The following is a 23,488-nucleotide window of genomic DNA, read 5'->3' on the forward strand; positions in this document are numbered from 1 at the left end:
GTGAAGAGGAGTGGGACAAGCAAAACAAAACAAAACAAAAGGAAAGGGGAAATGATAGTTATAAAGAATGGTCTTATGTATTGGTCTACCTGCCATCTAGGGGAGGGGGCGGAGGGAAGGAAGGGAAACATTGGAACAAAAGGTTTTGCAGTTGTCAATGCTGAAAAATTACCCATGCATATATCTGGTAAATAAAAAAGCTATAATAAAAAAAAAATTGATCTTGAACACTGGGAAATCCAATGACTTTCTTGAGGTCACATGATCTTCCTAATACTGTCTACTCAGTCATGTTGATTCTCTGGCCATTATTATATTCTAGTTCTCCCACATTGCAATAGTTCTGTAATCACATACATAGGGATATTCCTTTTAAATATGCGTAATACACACCACATTCATTTCTACTTCACCTTTGTGACTCATAAATGTATGGAGGGAGGGTAAGGAAGACTCAATCCACATGATGGGGGCTTTTTAACAATATCTTAATCACATAGCAAAGATACTGATTAAAAAATAAGCTATTTCTTATCCTGATTCTGCATCTAGACCATGAAATATATTTTAAGTTTAAAACCCTTTTAAAGAATGAAATGGTATATTGAAAATGCATTAATAAAACAATAAACAATCAATGAGAAAAAAAATATATATATATGTGTGTGTGTGTGTGTGTGTGTGTGTGTGTGTGTGTATTTGATTACTAAAATAGTGATGAGTGGCAAAGGGAACCCAGTTATTGTTTTATTTGTTAATATTGGAGGGAATATTAAAAACTAGTCAATATTCTGCTACTCCCTTCAATGCTACAGCGGCAATGGATGATTACCTTTACATTATAGTTATCAGTATTGCCAGACAGAGACTAGTACACAATCTCTAATGAGATAAAGAATTCAACTGCCAACATCTCGATAGAAACAGCCTGTATGAATCAAGGGCGCACTATTCGGAAGCATGGTTGCACCGACCCCTGAATGTGACCTGTTCCCAGTGGAAAGCAATTTAATGCTCTGTTGCACACAGAACAGTATATATGAATCACACACACACACACACACACACACACACACACACACACACACACACACACACACACACAAAACCCCAGATAAATTAGTGACAGGTACATCTGAATAGGACTGCTTCTAAGTAGCTTATCTGCAGCCAAGCAAGCTTGTTTCACCTCGGTTTCAAAGATAAAGCCACATAACAGGCTGCCTCTGCCAAGTTCTCAGGAGGTAAACAGCCCCATTGTCCATTAGTGGAAAAGTCCCCTTATTATTTCAGGTATTGTGACAGCAAAGGAGGGAAAGTGAAAACCATCTGACAATGGGAAATTCATCAGCAGATCACCAGGCCTTGCACCTTTTCTAAATTTCACAATTTAGGATTGTTTTCTATACTGCACTTATTTATATATTTATTTGATTAGTTTCCATATCCCAAAGTTGAAGCTAGGGCCAAGTTTTCTCCTTCTCCTTCTCTTTACCTGCCTCTGCCACCCCAAAAAAAACAAAAAACAAAAAACAAAAAACAACTCAGCAGGTTAAAAAAGACAAATTATTAGGACCAAAAGGAGGTAGTGGGAAGAGAAGCTGTCAGCCATTAGTAAGAAAGCTAAAATATTTGCAGATTGCTGATGGTACAGGAAAGCAAGGTTAGATAATCCAAAACCCAAAACATGATAATTTTATTTTTTTTTTAATCTAAAACTGTAATTTGATCAGTATAAACTACCTTCTCTGATCCAATTTATGTTTAAGAGTTTCAAAGCAGGACCAGGAGATCATTATATACTTCAACAACAATACTATATGATGATCAATTCTGATGGATGGGGCCATTTTCAACAATGAGATGAAACAAATCAACTCCAATAGAGCAGTAATGAACTGAGCCAGCTATACCCAGTGAAAGAACTCTGGGAGATGACTATGAACTACTACATAGAATTCCCAATCCCTCTATTTTTGTCTGCCTGCATTTCCTTCACAGGCTAATTGTACACTATTTCAAAGTCTGACTCTTTGTATGGCAAAACAACTGTTTGGACATGTATAAATATACCGTATTTAGTTTATACTTTAACATATTGAACATGTATTGGTCAACCTGCCATCTGGGGGAGAGGGTGGGAGGAAACAGGAGAAAAATTGGAACAAAAGGTTTGGCAATTGTCAATGTTGGAAAATTACCTATGCATATATCTGGTAAATAAAAACTATAATTTAAAAAATATATATCTTATATTATATAGCTAATACCAAAAAAGAAAGAAAATTTGGTATATAATGCAATTAATTTACTGTCAGCTAATTATCCAAAATCCAGATTCACAAATCATATATATATATATATATATATATATATATATATATATATATATATATATATATATATATATATATATATAAACTATAAATGAAATGCAAATTGATCCAGTTTATATGAATAGAATGCCATTTAATTTAAATATAAATTGTACTCTCAAACTGGCTTATAGAAAAACCGAATGTAGCTTATTATTCTTTTAAAGATTTTATATATTAGGCTCCACTTCTCCTGGTAAGATATAAGGATAAAAGGTAGAATTCCTTAGTTTCCCTCTCCCTTTTTTATAAATAAATATGGAAATACATTTTCCATTGTCCTACTCATATATGGTTGATTAATACATGTTTGATCCAATCCTATCTCTTAATATGCACACTATTTTCAGAGTATAATTAGATAATTTTGTTCTCATGTAAGAGGCATGGATTATATTAAGCCCTGGAATGCAAACTGGAATGCATTCCAGTTAACTATTCATTCATACAGTGTTACTTTATAAATACCATTTTTATTTATATCATATGCATTTACCTATGTCACATAACAAAATTACTATCAGGTTTATCAAAAAGAAACACTAGCAATCAAATAGACTCACTCTTCTTTCTGGTCCTTGGCTGCTCTGATTTTTCTTGAACAAAGTTAAGGTTCACAGTTCTAGGCAAGGATCTGTTAAACAAAAATGAAAAGAAATATATTTATCATATGTAGAGATTTACTATTTTTTGGTGAGGCTATAGGAATTAGGTGATTTTCTTAGAGTCTGAATCTGTGAGCGTTAAGTGTCTGGGGACCAATTGAACTCAAGTATTCTTACTCCAGGATTCCAAGTGCTCTACCCACTGTGCCATCTAGCTGCCCCCAAGATATTCATATTTCTTGACAAAAAAATTGGATAAAGAAACCAAATCAAAAAAAGAAGGGAAGCATACTTTAAAAATTTTTTATCAATACAGTTTCAAATGATACTTTGGGATATTAAAGATATAATAACTAAATTTACCTTCTTTGAAATTACAAAGGCTTAATTGGAATGAATATATTTCCTTTATTACTGTAATAATTTAAGCAACATTAAACACCAATTAAATGATGCAAGAACTTCAGTTAGTAAAGCAATAAAAACTCCAACTTTTATTCTGGCCTATTGTTGCTACTATTTTATTTTATTTTATTTACAATCTACTATAGTCATTAGAAATTCCTTAGAAGCTTCCAAAAATGAGAACAGAATGCACACAAAGTGAAATACAATTTTATTAATGCAGACTTAACTTATTCCATCCTTTTTCCATTCTACATAATGCATTCTTAATCATTATTAATGATACCTTCACTGAACTCATAATACTATCATATCACAGTTGATTAAAGGATAAATTTTCCATACTAAGACACTTTTCTAGTATTGTAATCTCTTTGGTGTAGAGAGTCTCTCTATCAGTGTAGATAGAAACATTTATTTTTCTGTCTTGTCAATAATAGTGCTTTATATTTTTTTTCAAAATTTAATTTCCATATCTGTGATATCTCTATTTTTTTTCTTATTTAATGAAATTTAATTTATTTAATGGAATGTTGCAATACAGATTTTAAAGAGCCTACAATGTATAGAGCAGTCACAGATATCAGGAAATGTACAAATTTCAGATATGACATAGTTCTTAATGTTAAGGAGCTCAGAGACAAGTAGGATGACATTAATGCAATATATATGTATATATTAAGTGTAATCATTATAAAATATCATAGTGAACAGGGGACAAACCTTGTAGGAAAGAAGATCTATGTGGAACATCTGAAACATTCAAACTGTCGTTGTCAGTCACCAAACATTTAGTAAGGACTTGCTAAGACTTAGGCATATGCTAAGAATGGAAAATAGAAAGATAAATACAAATCTCCTAGCCTCAAGGAAATCAGAAAACTACGAAGGCAGAAAACTGACAAATGACTTAAAGATACAAAAAAAAAAAAAAAAATAGAGAGAGCAATATGAGTGGGAAGACTAGTGCGGTGGGGTTGAGGAAAAAGACTAGAAGAAACCCCTAAAGAAGATAGGATTTGAATTATTGCTGTTCATCCTTCATTTTTGAAGAGGAGCAATGACATCAGGAAAGTGATGTCTGGACTTGCAAGAGTGAAGCAGAATTGTGCAAGGTTATCAGCCTCATCTCCAGGATCATCTGAATTAGTTTAAAGTCATAGCTTAGGAAAACTAGTGAATGCCCTGGTTGTAGTCTTGTATAAAACCATTAGGCAGAAGTGAGGAGAAAGAATATTCTAGACCCAAATTTGGAAGAGGAAATGCCAGGGAAGAGGAGATGGCCAGTATTGCTGTATCATACAATATATGGTTGAGAGTCAAGTACAATAAGACTGAAAATATAGGAAGAGGTCAGATTGTGAAAGGTTTTTAATAAGCTAAATAGAGCACTTTATATTGGATCCTGGAGATGATAATGAGTCATTGAATATTTTTCCCCCTGAGGCTGGGGTTAAGTGACTTGCCCAGGGTCACACAGCTAGGAAATGTTAAGTGTCTGAGGGAACATTTAAACTCAAGTCTTCCTAACTTCACAGCTGGTATTCTATCCACTGCACCACCTAGCTGTCCCCTGAATTTTTTATTGAATAAAAAGATGTGACATATTCGCTTTGACAGCTGAGACGAAGATGTATTGGAATGGAGGAAGACAGGGTAGGCAAAACAACTTTTGGCTATAGCTGCAATCCCTATGAAAGATAATGTGAAACTGTATCAGGGTGATAACTTAAAAAAAAAAAAAAAGACTATTCATAAGATACTGTCCAAGAAGATCTGGCAACAGATTAGGTATGTGGGAGGAATGTGAGAAGAATATTGAAAAGGATACTAATTTTCAGAAGGACTAGAAAGATGGTGACATCGTAGAGATTAAAAGACAAGTTTAAAATGGGAAGGGTTTTGAGGGAAAGAAGGATTCTGGGATTCCAGTTTCTATATGTTGAGTTCAAAATGACTAAAGGACATCCATAGACAAGTTATTTCACCTCTTAATGTCCTAAAACAACTCTCTGATACAACAAGGTATAAACTGATTCTTGACTTTTGACCATGGGAGGAGTTTGCACATGCATATTAGATAATGGGTCTAGACCAAAAAGTCAAAGTACATTAGGAAATTTCAAAATAAAAGTCATGAAAAGTCAGAGTGCAATGATTCTTGGCTCCTAGAGTTAAATAAAATGAATTCAAACATCCCCACATCTATATAACCTTAGACAAGCCATTTAATATGTTGGGACCTCAGTTTATTAATCTGTCTGTTTCTGAAGACCCTTCAAGTTATAGAACTAAGATCCTATGATCCTATAACTGTTGTGAAAGGTAAAGTTGAACAACAGCAACTTTAGAAGAAGAATGGGAGAAAAAAAAAAAAAAACATAAAACAAAATGATGTAGTCATGGATAAAGTATGTGAGACTGAGACTCACTACTAAGGCCTGAGTTCAAATGCCAGCTCTTAACACTGAGCTTTTATAAGTGACAACCACTTGAGCCTTAATCTGCTAAAGAGGAAAAACAACACCTCTAATAACTATTCCACAAGGTTATTGACAGGCATAAATGAAATCATGTATATAAAGATCTGTGCAAATAAATGTCAGTTTTTGTTTGTGAACTAGGTAAGTTGTAATTTGAACTTTACAGGGCTTTTAAAAGCTAAAATCTTGGATCCACATAAAATTAAGAACATAAATCCTACCATGCTAGATTAAACTTATGACCACCTCACCCAAACTTATGACCAACTGTGCTCTCTTGTTGTGTTCTGAAAATGACACCAAGGAACAAATTATATATGATTACATGTTTGCTGCAATTTCAAAGACTTAAGAACATATATATATATATATATATATATATATATATATATATATATATATATATATATATATATATATATGTATACACACATACATATATGTCCCCATTTCTCTTTTTTTCTCCTCCTCTTCATTCTTTTCTTTCTTTCTCTGTATTCACCTTCCCTCTTTCTATTCCTTCTGTTTTTACTTATTAATGCCTACTCAAAAAGTGGTGAGAATTATTTACCCCAAACACTTGGTAAGGTCATCTGTCTCCTTAATGATATTTTGAAAAGAACATGGAATGATAATTAAAATCTCTGAATATTAGTCCTAGTTATGTCACTATCAATCTGATTTTGGATGAGTAACATATCTCTGCATGTCTCTATTTACTTATCTGTACAATAGAATTATTAATATTTGTTTTACATTTTACCCTATATTCTTTGGAAGATTTAAAAAGACTAGAAGTCTTATTAAATTATTTAATTAAAGTAAATTAATTAATAGAGGCTTCCTTTAAAGGGGACTTAGAAGCAAAGGCCTGAGAGATATAAGAAAAAAGCAATTGTAGAAAACTATTCCCCTATTCGCTACAATTTATTAAGATGCAGAAATGGGAACAAGATCAACAAAAGTAAGTAACTGGAATAACTTAATGGTCCTGTCAAAAAATTTGAGGACAAATCATCAACATTTTTATATGTTACCATCAAAGTGCAGAAGCAAGAGATAAAACGAGAAATTCCATTTAAAATAATTGTAGATAATATAAAATATTTGTGAGTCTACCTGCCAAGATAAAGTCAGGAATTATATGAACACAATTAAAAGATACTTTCCACACAAATAAACTCAGATTTAGTCAATTGGAAAAATATCAAGTGCTCAGGGGTAGGCAGAACTAATATAAGAAAAATGATAATACTACTTAAATTTATTTATTCAGTGTCATAACAATCAAACTTCCAAGAAATATTTTACAGAACTAGAAAAATAATAATAAAGTTCATCTGGAAGAACAAAAGGTGTAGATTTTCTAGGGGATTAATGAAAAGTGCAAATGAAGGTGGCTAGCTGCACCAGACCTCAAATTATATTATAAAGCAGTGATCATCAAAACCATTTGGTACTGGCTAAGAAATAGAATAATTGAAGAGTGGAATAGGTTAGGTTCCCAAGACACAATAGTCAATGACTATAGAAATCTAGTGTTTGATAAATCTAAAGACCCTAGCTTATGAGATAAGAACTCACTATTTGACAAAAATTGCTGGGAAAATTGGAAACTAGTATGACAGAAACTAATCATTGACCCATAGCTAACACCCTATACCAAGAAAAGGTTGGCATGGGTTCATGATTTAGAGATAAAGAGCGATCATATAAACTAATTAGAAGGGAATAAAAGCAATAGTTTATCTCTAAGATCTGTGGGAAAGAAGGAACTTGTGGCCAAAGAAGAACTAGAATTCCTTATGAAATGCAAAATGTATAATTTTGATCACATTAAGTTATTTTTTGTATAGATAAAATCAGTGCAGACAAGATTAGAAAAGAAGCAATAAACTGGGGAAAAATTACATTTAAGGACTCTTGTTAAAGGCCTCATTTCTAAAGTATGTAGAGAATTGACTGAAATTTATAAGAATTCAATTGATTAATGATCCTGGCAGATGAAGAAATTAAAGCCATTTCTAATCATATTTAAAAAATTCTTTAAATCACTATTGATCAGAAAAATGCAAATTAAGATAACTCTGAGATACCACTATATACTTCTCAGATTGACTAAGATGAAAGGAAAAGATAATGATGAATGTTGGAGGGGATGTGAGAAAACTAGGACACTAATACATTGTTGGTGGAATTATAAACTGATTCAACCATTCTGGAAAGCAATAGAGAACTATGCCCAAAGGTCTATCAACCTACATATCCTTTAATCCAGCAATGTCTCTACTGCACCTGTATTCCAAAGAGATCATTAAAAAAAAGAAAAAAAAAAAAAAAAAAAAAAGGAAAAATGTTTATGGGCACCCTTTTTGTAGTGACAAGGAGCTAGAAACTGGATGCCCTTCAGCTGGAGAATGGCTAGATAAGTTATGGTATGAATGTTATGGAAAATTATTGTTTTATAAGAAATGTTCAGCAGGATTATTTCAGAGAGGCCTACAGAGATTTATATGAACTAATAACTAAATGAAATAAGTAGAAGGAGGAGAAAATTATACACAGCAATAGCAAGATTATATAATGATCAATTCTGATGGATGTGGCTCTTTTCAACAGGGAGGTAATAAAGGCTAGTTCCAATGGACTGGTGATAGAGAGAGTCATCTACATCCAGAGAGAGGACTGTGGGGAATGAATGTGGATCACAACATAGTATTTTCACTTTTTTGTTGTTTGCTTGCATTTTTTTTTCCTTTCCATTTTTCCCTTTTCTCTTCCCTTGATTTATTTTTTTCTTATGAAGCATAATAAGTGTGGAAATATGTATAAAAGTACTGCACATGTTTAACATATATTGATAACTTGATGTCTAGGGGAGGGCATGTGGGAAGGGAAGGAAAAATCTGGAACACAAGATTTTGCAAGTGTGAATATTGAAAATTACCTATACATATATTTTGAAAATAAAAAAGCTTTAATAAAAGGTTTGAGAAATATTTTAATATTTGGTTTATTCAGAAGTTATATTTAACATTGCCAAAGTTAATGAATTAAATTCCCATTAGTAAATAGTATTGACCTTCTTTTGGATGAGTCTAAACTTTCATTTGTTTGCAAACTCACCTCTACTTAATTCTCTTGTATATTGTGAACACTTAAAAATACTTGTTAAAATCATTTGAATGAAGAACAGTCTATGCCCTATTATTCAGCTCTAATTGTAGAGGTTAATATATACTTTCTAGTTGATTGATAGCTTAGAAAATGTATATGAAAGCTATTCAGAAAATTATGGAAATATTATCTAAAGACAGAAACCATTTTTTGTCCTTGCATCTTATATTAAAACTATTTGAAATGTCTTTTGCCAAGATAATGTCCTTTTATCACTGTTATGTTTAAATCTATCCTTATCCCATTTTCATAATTAGTCTCCTTTATTACACAGAAGCAAAAGTCAAACTGCATCCAAATACTTCATATTATTGAGAAAGATCAGATTGCAGTCAAAGAACAGGAACTTAAGGGCAGCTAGGTGGCACAGTGGATAGAGTACCAGCTCTGAACTCAGGAGGACTCTAGTTCAAATTTGGTCTCAGACACTTAACACTTCCTAGCTGTGTGACCCTGGGCAAGTCCCTTAACCTCAGCCTCAAAACAAACAAACAAACAACAACAACAAAAAAAAAAAAGAATAGGAACTTAAGAAAATGAAACCTTTGAAAATTAGTTAATTTGATACTTAACAAATGTTCTCATTTTATTTCTAACTTCTCCCCTTTCATTTTTTTTTTTTCACAATAGTATGGAGTCTTTAGGAGGCAGTAATTGGGCAAGAAACTCCGAGTAGCTGTGGGGGATAAGAATATAAGTTTCCTGATTTCCACTTCTGTAAGTTTTTAGTCAGTCAAAACAAACATATAAAAACAACAAAAACCAAAACAAGTAAGTTTAGTAACTTATATTAAGTAGTTTCTACATCTGCTTCAATGTGCCCAGAACTATGTTAAAATTGGAATGCATAGAAAGGCAAAAGTCAGTGCCTGATTTCAAGGAATTCACAGTTTATTGGGGGAAGACAACCTAGATAACCTAAGTAATAGCTAAATTAGAGAAATCAGCAAAATATTATAACCAAGGGAAGGAATCAGGAAAGACTTCCTTTAGAATGTAAAATTTTAGCCCCATCCTGAAGTAAAGCAGGGAAGCCAGCAAGCAGAATGAGGAAAAAGAGCCTTTTGTGAATAGAGGGCAGCCAATGAAAATAACCAGAGTAGGGAAATGGAGGGTCTTGCTGAACAAACAGCAAGAAGGTTAGTGTTCCTAGATCAGAGACTAATATTCTAGCAGGAAACACATTATAATTTTATTTATACATTGATACTGAATTGGCTTTGGATACTAATAACTTCTTCTAGTATCAGTAACTTAATGTAAGGAGGAATTTCATGTTCTTCTTTGAGCTATTTATTTCTAAACTTTTAGGAAGTATATAAAAATATTCCTAAAGGGAAACTGAGGCATAAAACTCATATGGTATTAAATTATTTATGATTGCTTTTACAATAAGTTTTATATTTAAAGTTATGCCTCTTTGTTGTTCTGGGAATTTAGTTTATACCAAATAATGATGCTACATTGTGAAAATTTGACTCAAGAGGAGTTGGAAAAGTCTTTGATTTCCACACTATGAACCCCTTTCTCAGATCTTCTTTATATTAACAATAGACCTCTCCTAGAATGAAGAAGGATAAGATTTCACCCTGATTTCCTCCAGAAAAGAGATATGAGTTGATATCTAGATATTAAAGAATGATTTAATGAGTAAATGCATTAGTCCAAAATTCTTTTTTAGAACACAAAGCGAAGAGAAACAGTAAAATGTTACCAAATAAATAAAGTTGCTGTATCTAGATCATGAATCTGTGTTGTAATCTTAAATTTGTCCACTGATAGGAGGTTTTTTGTTTTGTTTTGTTTTGTTTTGTTTTTTTTCCATTGGCTCATAGTCTCTGATTTACTCTGATTACTACAATGCCAAAATTAAGAAATGTCCTTAAGGCAGTAAAAAACAGCCAGGATATATATATATATATATATATATATATATATATATATATATATATATATATATATATATATATTTTATTTACTTCACATAGTGGGACATATTTTTTAAGTTAAAAAAAAGTACTCTTGACATTGAACCAAGAAATGTGAACTCTGTTAGGAACTAGTGATGATCTGAGTATATTGGGAAAGAAAAATACTTGATGGACTCAAATTATTTTTAATACTTTATATTATTTCAATACAGATCATATTTGGAAAGTACCTACTATGTTCAAGGAACATGATTGTATTTCAGATGTACATGAATGAATGAAAACTTATTTATAATTTGATTACTATTTGCACTAAGTCCTAAAGGTAAAACTGAAAAACAAAAACAAAAATGTCATTGATTTCAAAATTTCATATTCTTGTTGGGGGAAAATAACATACAATTTTTCAGTTATAAGTAAGATGGAAATGCTTGTTGATTGTTGTGGTAGTTCAGTCATTTTTCAATTGTGTCCACTACTTTGTGATCCCATTTGGGGTTTTCTGGATAAAGATACTGGAGTAGTTTGTCATTTCTTTCTCCAGATCCTTAGGATAACACAATAAATCAAATACAAAGACCCCCCCCCAATTTTTTTTCCTATCTTCAAATCGCTTATCTTTCTATCGAAGAAGCTGCATGCAGACAGATAAATATATGTAAAAAAAATGCCAAGTAATTTTAAGAATTAAAAAGTGCTAATTAGTGTAATTTGAAAGTTTTGATGAAGTAAACCTTGGGAATATAAAATCTTGTTTGGAACACTATAAATTAGCCATCTCACAGAACTATTTCACCTCTAAAATTTTGAACACTCAACTCTGGAATCAATTCTTCCACTATCTCACAAACACTGAATGAGGTTATTTTGCTTCATCTTGATTTCCAATTCTTTGAGATCTCCTTATATCTTTAGATTATGTTCCCTATTCTGATTTCTCTTTTCTCCATTCTCTATATTGACATAGCTATGTGCCAATGTGATGATTCACATGCCATTGTTTGAAAATACATCATCTTGTGATATATGTATATGTGTATATATATGTATGTATACTTATATATGTTATATGTTATATTTACTAAACAGCCACTGTATGTATATAGAGGAAAGGATAATGAGAGAGAGAGGGAGAGGGAGAGAGACAGGAAGAGAGAGAAAGAGAGAGTGAGACAGGAAGAGAGAGAGAGAGGGGAGAGAGAGAGAGAGAGAGAGAGAGAGAGAGAGAGAGAGAGAGAGAGAGAGAGAAAGAAAGAGAGAGAGAGAGAGAGAGAGAGAGAGAGAGAGAGAGAGAAAGAAAGAGAGAGAGAGTTGCTGTCCTGCTAAATTTCAATCTTGACTAGTTCTCTCTCCATCTGTTCCTGGATTACTGAATATCACCTGAGTAAGTCACAAAATTGATATCATTTCAAAGAATTTATATTTAGAACACTATCTTTTTTGTTCTTTGGATTCATATTCCAGAATGCACATTGGAAAGTTATCTCTTGCAGTCTCCATATGTTTTAGCTCTTTACATCACAGGGAAGAATGATAGATTCCAAATGCCCAAACTATACACAATTTGAGTAAAAATCTGTTTAGATGGACAATAATATCTACCTGTCTTTATTATATATTTATCACCTATCTGTCTCTCTCTCTCTATAAAAAGACATACATATGTGTGCCCACATATCACAAATGTATCTTATACACTGAATATAGATGATGAGCTGGGATCAGAATTTAATAGGAGAGCAAAGTTAATGGGCTTTGCAAAACTGTGCAGTAGTCTTATGAACCTCACCCTTCTTCCATAATGTCAAGGTTCCTATCTTCCAACATCAGTAATCAAATCCTTACAATGATATTGAATGACTAAGAGTGATGGAATACCATAGTCTGATAATGATAATGATGATGAATCCGATGATAATGGCGGTGGTGGTAAAAGACAGTCTAGCAATAAACAGTTATTATGTGCTGACCTTGTTTCAGGTGTTCTGCTAAATGTTCAGTATACAAAAAATGTAAAAGATTGGAACTGACTTCAAAGGCTTCAAAATCTTAAGGGGAGAATACATGAAAGTAACTATAAACAAACAAGCTATAAGCAGGATAATTTGGGATTAATCAACAGAGGAAGGCACTAGAATTAAAAAGTATAGAAAGTACTTCTTATAGAAAGCTGAAGTAGATAAGTAGTACAGTGAATAGAGCCTGGGACTTTGAGTCTGAAAAACCTGAATAAAATCTAGCTTCAGATACTTACTAGGTATATCATCTCAGTCACCCAATCTCTTAATCTTATTTTTCCTTACTTCCTCAAGTATAAAATAGAGATTATAATAGTACCTACCTTTTTAATGTTTTAAGGGTAAAATTAGGTAATATTTTAAAACAGTTAACACATTATCTGGAACATAATTGTTATTATATAAATAGGATGATGGTAGTGGTGATGAAGATAAGGAAGAAGAAGAGTAACAGGAAGAGGAGGAGATAGATTTTAGTTAGAACTTGAAGGAAGATTTTTCTAAAGGAAATGGAGAAACACCTGATTAATAGGAATATAGTATAATTTATTACCAAGAAAGGAATGTGTAGGATAAATGCCATGAAGGGATAAATAGTGGCCACCAGTGACATAATAGACAGATTATTGGGCCTGGGGTCAAGGATTCCTGAATTTACATCCTGCTTTATTAGTTGTGTTACTTTGGTCAAGACAATGAACCTGCATTTGCTGAGTTTTCTGATGATAAAATAGGGGTAAACCTTGCAGAAGTTTTTAAGGATAAAATGTTATGAATTTTCAAAAAAAATTGTTAGTTACAGCACCTGGCACATACATACAAATATAAATGCATATGTATATATTTATATGTATGTGTATGTACATATGCATGTATGCAACTTTAGTTCCCCTCTATAATCTAAATTGTTTATTCCTTGAAAATTGTGCTGTTACATAGAAAACATTTGTTGACTTTCACAAGTGCAGATTGTGCCTATAATTTTCTCCAAATTACTTATTTATGTTCATAAGATTTTCTTATTCTCATTAAAAAGGAAGTGTCATGCCAAAAAAAAGAAACAAACACAAAAGAAATCCAAGAAGTTATTTCAATTTTTGAATTAATTTCCAAGCCTCAACTAGATATAAATTCTTGTATTCAATATTTATGAGTATTCATTGATTCCTAAATATATTTCCATGTGTACAATATCAAATAGATTGCCTCTTCTATCCATATAAATTTAAAATAATAAGATTGGACATGATATAGTGGATCTCCAGGAAATATTTGTTTCATGGTACTATTATTATTTAAAGTAATAGAACTATTATTTACTGTAATTCTATTCCTTATAAAGCAATAAAAAACAAAATGATTAAGATAAATTAATCAAATTTAAATATAAAAATTTCAGATAATCAGATCTGTTCAGTGGGCTCTCCCCTTACATTTTTTTCTTTTTGCTTTCTTTCTCTTTCCTCTCTTCCCTCCTTTCCCCCTTCTCTGTTGTTTTCTCTATCATTTTTTCTCTTTCTTCTTTCCTTCTAATCAAATTCATGCTGATTATATCAAGATTATTAGTGTGATTTTCTAATAATGTATGCAATATTCTGGTTGTCAAAATATAAAGTATTGTACAACTAGAGTAATGTGTACCTTTCTTCTTGGCATCTTTCACATAGTTTGTTGTCACTATATATTTGTTAGACATATTCTCTCTGCAACACTTAGAATTAACAGATGGAAGTTGGATATAGATTGTGGCTCATAGTGAGAAAAATATTTCTATAAATTGGGGTTTATCTAAAAACAGAGAGAGCTGCCGTGGTCCTCAAATCTGGAGCTATTTAAGAAATTTTTGTGAGATGGTATGAAGGAGATTTTTGTTTGGATATGGAACTCAGTAAACTTGTATCCTTTACCAAAGTAAGATATTTGTTTTGGAGGAATGAATGAACTGGAAAATCATTTGAAATTAATCTAAACTTTTGATTATGATATTAATGACAACTTGGAAATAAATTTCAAAGTGGATCACCTAAGGAAATCTATCCATGGTTACTCTTGTTCTGTCCAAGTTTGTTTGTTTTTTTTTTTTCCCAATAACTTAGATGAAGAAATATGACATGTTTATTTCCAAGTAACAGTATATAAGGAAGGATAATTAATATCATATGTGACAGAATAGGAATGAAAAGGTTATTACAGACTAGAACAGTTTGCTGAAGTATTAAGATAAGCTTTAACAGAGCTTAAAATGATATTTAGTATTTTTTTTAAAAGTCAGTTGTTTAAGAATGACGCAGATATTTTAAAACAAAGAAACAAGCATATCAATATGAAAAATATAGTCTTACTAGGCAAAAACTCAACTTAAGCTGTAAATAGGACTTGTTTTATAAAGAAAGAAACAAATATGATTTTTTGGTTCATTAAAAGTGATAAAGTCTAAAATGATATAGGTGGTAGTTCTGCTTAACACTGTTCTTCTAGCAGCTTATCTGAAGTATAACTAAACAACAGGTCCCTATCTTCAGGGAGTTTACATTTCAAATGGAGGGAAGCAACATATAAAGCTTGTTGGGAAAAGTTACCCTAGATGTGCAAAACTATTCATGAGGATGTGGAGAGATAATATAGAGGAGTTGAGTCAGAAATTAAGTAAATATGCTTAGAGTTTCTCACAAAAAAATAGGAACAGGTTCTGAACTCATCAATCAAGAGAGCAGAACTTGTTTCCACAATGCCAAAAACTGCTTTTCAGACTCTGTAAAAGCTAAAAATATAAGTGAGTTCCAGAATATAAATTTTTCCATTTTAGACCCTACATTATCAGTGAAAGGAAACTTAATAAACTAACTTAATTCAAATGAAAATATATATGTAATCTAAGAAAGATAAGATGGAAATTTAGCTAAAGACACTTAGCCTAATATTTGAAAATATATTGCATAATATGTCATACTATAACTTCAAAAGGTAGTTGTGTAATATTCTTGTAGAGAGAAGTAGTATTTTGTTATTAAATTAGTTATTACATTTTATTTTAAAACTAACAAAATATAGTTATTATAAGTAGAGTCAACTCTGCTAAACATAACAGAAGTACCCCAAAGAAAGTATTCGGGATATTTTGTGACCTGGAAAAGAAAAATAAATGTTTTAAGCAATCAAATTGCTGTCTAATTAAATAATTTCAATAGAATCAAAAAATTACTTAGTGCCAACTTTTTTTAGATATTGTGAGAAATGTTAATTTACCTTAAGAAATGGTTTCAAGAAAATTCTGTCTGCTTCTAGAGAAATAACTGATGGAGTCTCGATGCAAATCAAAGCATACTACTTTTCAGTCTATTTTTCATGGTTTTTTGGGTCAGTTTTCTTTTACAACATGACTAATATGGAAATATATTTTGTATGATTGCACATGTATAACAATGTCAAATTGCTTACTATCTCAGGGATAGAATTCCTGGGGGGACAGGGGAGGAGACAGAAAGAGAAGCTAGAAATCATTTTTTCCCTTAAATTATTGTTAAAATTTCTTTTACATGTAATTGGGAAAACAAAATATTGTTTTTAAAATTTGACTTCAGTGTTTAGATTTGAACAGTGAAATTAAAAACAAGTATATCTATGTAATATAAAGTTTAAAAAAAAAGATAATAACTTCTCTAATAAGATAATTATGTATTTATTTATTGCAAGTTCCACTCATTTTATTCCCTTCTCCAATTCAATATTTCCTACTTAATTAATTTGATCCCAATCTTACTGAAGATTTTTTATGTTTTTTTTTTTTTTTTTTAATTTCCTCTATATGTATGCCAACCCCAATAAAATACCTAAAAGGCATTTTGGTTTATTGCAATCAAAAATCTCTACATGATTTAAGAAGACTGTATTCCCCCTTAGGAAGTTCATGATTTCAATATTCAAAGAAAAAGGGGGAAAAAAGTAAAATCTCTACCCTATGAATTCCTTGTTTAAAAAAATTCAAATTGTTCAATGTTGACTCCTAATACAAAACTTCTTCTACTATTTCTTTTTAAATATTTTTAAATATTTTGTCAGTTTCACCTCTGGTGATAATGACTCAGTACATTGATGACTACTTTTGTGCTTTTCATTTTCTATCTCTTCTCACTATGGTTTCAGGTATCAATTATTTTTCACGCAGTAGCTCAACTGTGGCAATCTATACTTTTTCTATGCTCATTCTGCTCTGGTCTTCAGAAAAATGATTTGGGAAGAATTTTAAAATATATATTTTCTACTGAAATAGGTATACATGGTCCCTGAGGTTTTCTAGTCTTCATGGATAGCCATGAAGAATTCATAATCAAGTTCTCTTTTTTTTTTTTTTTTTTTTTTTGACAAGGAATGGGCATAATTAAGTTATTTGCTAATATATTAAGAGATAAACTAAGTCTTACTTTATTTTCAAATTGATTGGCTAAAGCCTAGAAGCTAATTTGAAAATCATTTTATTTCAATAATTGAATTTTTAGATAAAAATTATGTTAAAATTTCTAGAACTCTACTATTGTCATGTTTTATTAACTTGTTTAGCACAAGATTTTCAGAGCATGTATTGATTTACATTCAGTCTCCTTAGTTCTTTTTTCTGGTTGCAGACAGTATTTTCTGTCCAAAGTCTATTTATTGGGATTGCTTTGGGTCACTGAATCACCAAGAAGAACCAAATCTTTCATAGCTGATCATCACATATTCTTGCTGTTATTGTATACAATGTATTCATGGTTCTGCTTGTTGTGCTCAGCATCAGTTTCTGTAAATCTTTCCAGGGCTTTTTATAATCAACTTGTTCATCTTTTTTTTTTTTAATAGAACAATAATATTTCATTAACTTCATGTACCAGGATTTGTTTAGTCTTTCCCCAATTGATAGGTATCTATTCATTTTCCAATACTTTGCTGCCACAAAAAACAGCTGCTACAAATATTTTTGCACAAGTAGGTCCTTTTCCCTCCTTTGTGATTTCCTTGGGATACAGATCTAGTAGTAACACTGCTGGGTGAAAGGACATGTATAGTTAGTTCAATAATTCTTTGGGCATATTTCCAAATTGTCTCCAGAATGATTGGATCATTTCACAACTCCAACAACAATATGTTAGTTTTCCAGTTTTCCCATATCATCTCCAACATTTATCATTATCTTTTCTTTTCTTTTCATTTTAAACAATCTGACAGGTATGTGGTGGTACATCAGAGTTGTTTTAATTTGCATATCTCCAGTCAATCATGATTTAGAGCATTTTTAAGTAAGTATAAATTGCTTTAATTTTATCAACTGAAAATTGTCTATTTGTGTCTTTTGACCATTTATCAATTGGGGAATGACTAATATTCTTATAAATTTGACATAATTCTTAATGTTTTAGAAATGAGACCTTTATCAGAAACCTTGGCTATAAAGATTTTTTACCCAGCTTTGCATTTTCCCTTTTAATCTTGTTTCTATTGGTTTTATTTGTGCAAAGTCTATTTAAATTTCATATAATCAGAGTTGTCCATTTTGCTTTTCATAATGTTCTCCAGTTCTTTTTTGGTCAGAAATTCCTCCCTTCTTCAAAGATCTGATAAGTAAATAATCCCTTGTTCTCAGTGCCCAAATCATGTACCCCTTTTGACCTTATTTTGGTATGGGGAATGAGATGTAGGTCTATGACAATTTTCTGACATATTATTTTTCAGTTTTCCATGCAATTTTTGTCAAATAATGATTTCTTATTCCAGAAGTTGGAATTTGGGGGTTTATCAAATACTAGATTGCTATTGACTTTGATTATTTGTCATGTATATTTAATTTATTCCACTGATCCACTATTCTTTTTCTTAGCCAATAACAAATATTTTTGATTACTCCTGCTTTATAATATAGTTTTAAGTTTGGTACTGCTAAACCACCATTCTTTGTATTTTTTCATTAATTCCCTTGATATTATTGACCCTTTGTTCTTCCAGATGAATTTTGTTATTTTTTCTAGCTCTAAAAAAATAATATTTTGGCAGTTTGATTAGTATGGCACTGAATTTAGAAGAATTGTCATTTTTATTATATTATCTCAGTACAGCCATGAACAACTGATATTTTTTCAATTGATTAGATCTGATCTTATTTGTGTGAGAAGTGTTTTGTATTTGTGTTCATACAGTTCTTGGGTTTGTCTTGGCAGGTAGACTCCTCTAAGTATTTTATTTTGATTACAGTAATTTTAAATGGAATTTCTCTTTCTATCTCTTGCTGATAGGTTTTGTAAATACATATAATTTATGTGGCTTTATTTTATATCCAAAATTTTGGTAAAGCTGTGAATTTTTTTTGGTAGGTTTTTTGATGATTTTCTAGGACTCTCTAAGTTTATCATCATATCGTCTGCAAAGAGTGATTAGCTTTATTTTCTCATTGCCTATCCTAATTCCTTTAATTTCTTTTTCTTTTCTTATTGCTAAAGCCAGCATTTCTAGTACAATGTTCAATAAGTGATGATTTAGTAACATTTTTGATTTTATAAATTTAGCACCCCAAAGCAATATTCATACACAAAGAACCTAAGTAGCAATGGTTTTGCTGAGGCTGGAACATTTTATAAGCTAGATGAGAAAAGGAGTTACAGTAGATCAGACTAAAAGAAGTAGAAGGAATGTGACATGGCATAGAGTTTGACTACAAGAGAATAGAATCTGGTCTTTGTTCCAAATAGATCAAGAATGGAATAAGATTTTGTTATTAGTATCTAAGGAACAATTACAATGATAGCAGGATGTTGGAAGAAAATCATGAGGGAAAGCAGAGATAATTGTCAAAGGAAGGAAACGGATTCTTCTTTTTTCCAATGTTGACATCCTAAGACAAAGTCCTATTTGTCCGTGTGTTCCACTGTATATAATGTCTGCCACATATTAAGTGCTAAAGAAATGGTTTCCCCACTGCAATACAATCAGGGTTACATGACTATTCCATGGTCTCACAGTAAATGAGGTTGAATTTGAACTCAGATCCTTCTGACTCCAGAGCCTTTGTTCTATCCAGTGCACCACTTAGCTACCCCCGAAAACACCTAGCTGTTTTTTGAATTGGTTCAAGACATTGAGCAAATTATAAATTTTTTTCTGCTTATTGTGGCATTACACACACACACACACATACACGTGTGTGTGTGCATGTATGTATATTTATGTCTTGCTCAAGATACAGTGATTGGGGGAGTTTAAATTTGAAGGGTCAGTGTTGAAAACTATCTTTGCATATATTTTGGAAATAAAAAGTTATTATTTTTAAAAAAGGAAAGAGAATAAATAATAATCTGCATGTCAACAAACAGAAACAGTCCCGTCCAAAGGAAAGAGCACTGACTCTGGAGTTAGAAGACCTGGGATCAAATTTTCTCTCTTTCATGTAATTGGGCAAGTACATGATGTACATGAAGTGCCCCCACTTTTCTGGGTCTCAGTTTCCTCAATTATAAATGAGGAAGTAGAATTTGATTCTAGCTCTTATTTATGATTATAATCCAAGAAGTGTGATATAATAAAAAGAATAGGAGTAAAGAGTCAAGAATTCTGGGTTCAAATAGCCTCTTTTATACTAATTAGCTCTATAATCATGAACTATATGGTCTTTCTGGGGCTCAGTACCTTGATGAATAAAAAGAAAGGGACTTTGAAAGCCCCTTCTAGCTTAAGATTCAAGATGTGATGATCTACAATGCTAATTTATTAACCTTAGAGGGTTAAGTCACACATTGAAAGTACCATGTGATTTCCAAAATATAGTTTCTCAGAATACCATTTTGACAATTCCATAACTTATTTATTGGTTTTAGTTTTTGTTCACTTCCTTTTTTTTTCTCCTACTGCTGTAGTCTGTTTACTATATTTAGAAACTCCATTTCTCTTAGAAGAGAATGAACATTTCTGCTCCCAAAAAATGTACATTGTTACTAAGCATGACAGATGAGAAAAAATGGAAATTCTCCCTGTAAGTCTGTATAATTAGAAGAGAGATCACAGCATGCTGCTCTCTTTTGACTGAGACTTACAACTGTGTTTTTTTTTTTTTTCTTTTTTTCCCTCATTTTTGCTATGCTTGGGAAATTAGAAAGAAAGTTTGCCCCACCAACTCAGGATCCCAAGACTTGATAAACCTACTTGGATTAATGCTTAGAGCATTGGATGAAGATTTAAAAAAAGATAAGATAATGTTAGTGAGAGATATTTCTATGGGATTACAAATAAATTAATTCAAGTCAATAAATTAGTTGCCACCAAATTATTCATTCCAGGTACCAGCTCTACTTTTGTCACATTTTTTCTTCTTAATGAAGAGATTTGTGATGCTGGGTATACAGCATATTGTGGCCAGAGAACCATAGATATAAAACTATAGAGACCTTAGATATTAACTAATAAAGCCTCTCTACTTTACATATGAGAAAACTGAAGTGTAGAAAAAGAAGTGACAGAAGAATCATAAGTCAAGTTCTCAGACTCCAAATATGGCACTCTCTGCATCAACCCAGGCTATCAAGGCATTTCTTAGCCAGTGAAATTCTCATTATTAAATGATCTTTAATGTATTCTCTACAATAGGAGTTCTTATCAATTTATGTGTCACAGACACATTTAGAAACATAGTGAAACATATTTTAAAGAATAATTATTTTAAATGTATAAAAATAATTAAATACATAAAAATCATGGAAAACAATGAAGCTGAACTAGTGATACTGTATATATGTATATATTTGTATGTATTTACATACATACATATTGTATAACATATTATAAATATATATGTATGTATAGATCCTATTCAAAATTATAGACATCCTGAAATCCATCAATAGGCTTGAGATCTGTAAATGCCTTACTTAACAATCACTGGTATAGAGCCACAATTTGGCCAATAATTTTATATGCATATTTAGACATGTATCAACCCATTTACCAGAAGAAGAATAATAGCTCAGATCTTCATAGAATCAAAAAACAAAACAAAACAAAAACAAAAACAAGGACTGAAAAGTGCCTGAGTCTACCTAGTTCAATTTCATCTGATAGATGGGGGAATTGACTATGTTGGATAAATAAGGCGGACGCCCCCCATATTTCAAAATACTAGTAAATGAAAAAAAAATAGTTTCCTACTCTAATCTCTTCAGAAGAATGATTTTACTTGACCAAATGGAATTTATACTGGACTTTGCTAATCTAAAGGCATAAATCACTTTGGTTCATTTTGGAAGAAACAAACTACTACCATGACTAACCATTATTTTACCAGATTAGACAATTTGTTGAGAGCAATGTCAAATATAAGGCAATTAGGTAGTACATTGGATAGAGTATTCAGACCTAAAGTCAGGAGGACCTAAGTACAAAACCATCTGTTTTGTGACCCTGGAAAAGTCATTTAACCCTGTTGGCCACAGTTTCTCATCTATAAAATGAGCTAGAAAAGGAAATTAGGAACTACTGCAGTATCTTTGGCAAGAAAACTTCAAATGGGGTCAGAAAGAGTCAGATATTACTGAAAAACAGTAGCAAATTATTATTATTAAATAGCAAGAATTATTGAAAACAGTAGCATCTCATGACATTTTGAAAGTTTTTATCTCTCCTTCTAAATACAGTTTTCAAAATATGTTGCTATAATTTTAGAAATTGTCCCTTTACTGAACTATGTTTTTATATTTTTTTCCTAATAGGCTTGTCACTAAAAATATGCAATGTTAGATACATTCAGGGGATGATATGATTTAAATAACTTGAGAGTATCCTCAAGAAATTGTGGAAATATTCTTTTATATTAATATCCTATAATCTCCCCATAAAAATGGACAATATGATGCTGCCTGTAGCTTAATGATATTCTTCATTATTTGAATGTTTTTAAATTTATAAAAACAATTAGGCAAGCTGAAAATTGTACCAATCATTGTAATTATAAATAAATAATGAAGTTGAAGAATTAGCATTTCTTGAAAATAGCAAATTAATCAATTATGATTAATAGTGAATAACAAATCAGTTAGTAAAAATAAGCAATTTAAAAATAATTTCCCAATGCCCAACCTAGCAAATAATCTTAAAGTGGGTGCTTTACATGGTTTTATGGCATGTTTCAAGTATAGTTCCATTCTGAAAGTGTTTCATACATCTGAAAAAAAAGCAATTAGTCATCCATGACTTGGATAATTGTATTATAGATGGAAGGGGAAAAATGTTAATGCCTTCTAGTTTTATTCTTTAAAAGCACGTATGCATATCCTTGAAACATCATTAGTCTTCTCCAAAGTATATTTCTAGAGGAGGAACAACATGCATCACTAAGTACTTTGCTTTACTATGATACCAATCAAGTGTGTGCATTTATAAATTGGTCTTAGTAACCTCCTCAGGTGTGAGTTCTTTTAAATTATCATTCTACACAATATGTGTAATGTCTTTTTTTTTTTTTTTTGGTACCTTGAAAAATAT

At 31.4% G+C, this 23,488-nt stretch overlaps 1 protein-coding gene across 2 annotated transcripts in view; it reads right to left on the minus strand.

The window, feature by feature from the left end:
* MGAT4C (MGAT4 family member C) overlaps positions 1 to 23,488 on the minus strand; it is a 1,099,619-nt gene that overhangs the window by 478,446 nt on the left and 597,685 nt on the right. For both annotated transcript variants that reach the window (XM_074270914.1, XM_074270915.1), the window contains exon 4: positions 2,939 to 3,009. The gene's annotated coding sequence lies outside the window, so the exon portion shown is untranslated. The remainder of the gene's footprint in view (positions 1 to 2,938; positions 3,010 to 23,488) is intronic.

Source organism: Sminthopsis crassicaudata, chromosome 5, assembly GCF_048593235.1.
Source record: "Sminthopsis crassicaudata isolate SCR6 chromosome 5, ASM4859323v1, whole genome shotgun sequence".
Taxonomy (NCBI): Eukaryota; Metazoa; Chordata; class Mammalia; order Dasyuromorphia; family Dasyuridae; genus Sminthopsis; species Sminthopsis crassicaudata.